Below are 3,908 nucleotides of genomic sequence, written 5' to 3'. Positions count from 1 at the left end.
CCCTTCCTCGCGCATAGCCCCGCCCCTACCGCGGGGCTTCCACCAATTATGAGCCGCGGGGCAGAAATGGACGCTTGGAGAGCTAACCCGGGCTCGGCAGCCCTAAGCCAATCAGAAGCCGGCGGGGGCTTGCCTGGAATGTGGGCCTGGGGTTGGCGCGCGGGAGGGAGGAAATGGGGCGGGGGAGGGGGCGAGGGCGTCCTTTCTCTGTTTAGGGTTCTTCCCTCTTCCCTGCAGAGAAGGACAAAAAAACCAAAGATTGCAGATCCAAGAAAATAGCTCCAGCTGAACCTTCAACAGCCTCTTGCTGTTTACTGAGCAACTCAATGTGCCACCAAACTTGCATGTGTATGGACATCTGTGTGTGTATGCACACACTATGTGCATCTGTGTGCATAAATGCAAGAGCAGGGCTTCCCAGTTCTCAGTGTCTATGCCAGACATCTCCAGCTCATCCCCTGTTTGGGTATCAGCCAGCACGTCAACGACTTAAATCTAGAAATAGTTTTCTAAGATCTACAGAGACACTCACTGGAACACCTCAGCAAGCGAGAGTCCAAAAGTGGCAGGCTCAAACCCAGAACCTCAACCAATGGCTGATACCAAATGAGAGACTCCCTCCTGGGCACACAGAGGACTGGGCGACCTGGAAGGCCCTGAACAGACTGCGCTCTGGCACCACGAGATGCAGAGCCAACCTTCAGAAATGGGGCTACAAAGTGGAATCCTCGACATGTGATTGTGGAGAGGAGCAAACCACTGACCACCTGCTGCAATGCACCCTGAGCCCTACCACATGCACAAGGGAGGACCTTGCAGCAACACCAGAAGCACTCCAAGTGGCCAGATACTAGTCAAAGGACATTTAATCAACTCTCATACTCACAAACTTTGTAATCTGCTTGTTTTCTTTGTTCTGTTAGAAATGTAATATAATTTGACTGGTTGTTCTGACACGACAAATAAATATGCCAGAGTTTTTAAGTTTGGCTTTGAGACCATCTTTAAATATATGCCAGTGTGGACTCAGATAACCCAGTTCAAAGCAGATATCATGGAAAACGGACTGTGGACTGGCTTTGGATTAAGTTGTTGATTGTTGAACTTGGATTATTTGTACTATTTTAAATGGTTTTTAATCTAATCTATTGTTTACTTATTATGTAACTGTTGTTTTCTCTGTTGTATATATGGGGCATCGAATTGTTGCCGGCTGTAAGCCGCCCTGAGTCCCCCTTCGGGGTAGAGAAGGGTAGAGTACAAATATTTGAAATAAATAACTAAATAAATTTTCTGCTTTGATATTCTGGGTTATATGGCTGTGTGGAAGGGCTCAAAGAACAAAGACATCACATAATGCAAAGTGTTCCTCTCTTAATAGCCCAACATACCTCTTCTTAGCTTTGCAACTACCCTGGGAGCTCTCAGAATGTCCCTCATTCAACATGGAGCCTATTAAAAAGAATTAACATGAAATTCCAAAGACTTGCTTTCATTTGTTGTATCTTAGGAAACTGGGGTAAGCAAAAAACCACAAGGTTCAATAACACTGCTTGTATTTCTTGGCCCATGTTGTTTTTAAAATGCAAGCAGTCATGACCATTAAGCGTGACCATTTCCACTCTAAGATCTAATGGGAAAGAGATATGCCAGGCAGGAATTGGGGTTAGAAAGCAATTGGGTTTAGAAGACGAGGTGCACATCTCCGCAACACTGCCCTGCAAGTCTCACACATGCACTTGGTTTTTAAGCCCTGCAAAGATGAAAGTACCCAGGCCTAGGCGGGGGATTAATTAGGATCAGTGCGGAAGTGCTTCTTCCCCTCATAGTTAAAGATCTCCAACCCCTGGGATCCTTAATCTGGGAACAGGGGAACTGCCTCTGAACTGTAGAAAGTGCCCTGGATTAAGGAGGAGAATTAATGTCTGGGAAACACTCTCGAAGGTTTCACGAATCCTAATCCTGGTTCTTTTAAGCTACGACACACAGCTCTGCTCTGAAAGCTCCATCTACTTGCCCTTTGTTGTTGATCCTGAGACCCAAGAATTAAATAAAATCAGGTTTTGAAAAAAATAAATAAAATTAGGTTTTGAAAAAAAAAAAGAACTACCCTTTTCCCAAACAGGGAGGTTTGGGTGCATTTTATACAGTATGGTGGGTGAGGCTCAATGACTTTGCTTCCCCCATGCACCCAAGTGTCATTAAACTTTGCGGGGAGCAGGATTTAATGAAGTATTTCTTCCATATAATATTTATTTATTTATTTCATATATTTATATCCCGCCCTTCTCCCAACAAGGGGAACTCAGCGCAGCCTCACATGAGCATCAGAGGAGGCTAACAGCATAAATACCATAAAAATTACAAATAATAATAAACTTTATGTGTACCCCACTACCATCTCCCCAAGGGACTCAGTGCGGTTTACATGAGGCCGAGTCCACAATACATCAATAATAAAAGCAATAACAACAAATAATACAAAACAATAAAGTAAAACTCATAACAAAAATAAGCAATAAACATTAACAGTAACACAACGATATTTAGAAACCTATGGCTGGGCCAAATGTAATAATTAAAATTTAAAGATAATACTGAGCATGAACAGATGAAATATGAACTAGGATAGAGTTTTCAGAGAGTGATGGGGCTTGCAGACATTCCTAGATCCATAGTAAAAGTGCATTTAGAGGACATATTGCTGGGAGTTTCCTTATTCTGGGAAGGCACACTGGAACAACCATGTTTTCATGTTCCTCCTAAAGACTGCCAAAGTTGGGGCATGTCTGATGTCCTTGGGGAGTGAGTTCCAGAGTCGAGGGGCCACCACCGAGAAAGCCCTTTCCCTCGTCCCCACCAATTGCGCCTGCGATGGAGGTGGGAGCATGACTAGGGCCTCTCCAGATGATCAAAGGGGTCGTGTGGGTTCATACACAGAAATGCAGTCACAATAAAATCATTTTAAAACATTGTACAACATCATCAGTAAAATTTAACAACAAATTAATAGATTAACGTGCCAGTAAAACCAAGCCGAGCTGGGAGAATCCATGTCGCAAAATCCAAATTTCCTTTTCTTATTGCCGCTGGGCTTTAATCGAATGCCTGGCCCATAGCCAGGTCTTCAGTTGTCTTCTAAAGGACAGGAGGGAGGTGGCCAACCTGATATCCTTAGGGAAAGAGTTCCACAGATGGGGGGCCACTGCCGAGAAGGCCCTGTCTCTCGTCCTCACTAACTGTGTGGTGGGATCGAGAGCAGGGCCTCTCCTGATGATCTTAAGCTTCGTAGCAGGAGATACGTTCGGACAGGTAACATCATCCAATGATGACAACGAGAAAGACTCTAAAATTAATGTAGAAAATGACAACACGCTTCCAACCAAAAGCATGCAATGCTGAGAGTTCAGTTGTGGGGAAAAACAAAACAGGAATTTAAAATAAAAACAAGAAGTCAGAATCCAAGGAAATAGTTCTAACTGAACCTTAAACAGCCTACAGTACCTCAAAGAAAGCAATTGGGGTTAGAAGATGATGTGTACACTTCTCCAATACGCCAAGTATAATGAAGCTGTTTGCAGGTAGTAGGATTTCATTGAAGTATTTATTCCAAATATCAATTTACTTTGTTAATGTCATCCAATGATGGCAAAGAGCATTCAGTTCCATGATCTGGGTGGAGGCCACTAGGGGGTGCTAGAGAGAGGATAGTCCATTTTATGGGGGTGGAGGGTGAGTTGAAGGAGAAAAACCATTTCACCACCACCACCCATGTCCTCGTCATGGAAACAGCCCTTATTTATGATATGGGAAGGTTGTGGGTCGGGGAGGGAATGACCAGCGAAAACGGGAGAAATGCGACGCAGGTGGGATTGTGAGCAGGGCCTTTCCAGATGATCAAAGGGAAC

Source organism: Anolis sagrei, chromosome 1 (genome assembly GCF_037176765.1).
Source record: "Anolis sagrei isolate rAnoSag1 chromosome 1, rAnoSag1.mat, whole genome shotgun sequence".
NCBI classification, from domain to species: domain Eukaryota; kingdom Metazoa; phylum Chordata; class Lepidosauria; order Squamata; family Dactyloidae; genus Anolis; species Anolis sagrei.
The sequence above is the reverse complement of the archived record's forward strand: the minus strand, read 5'-3'. Positions refer to the sequence as shown.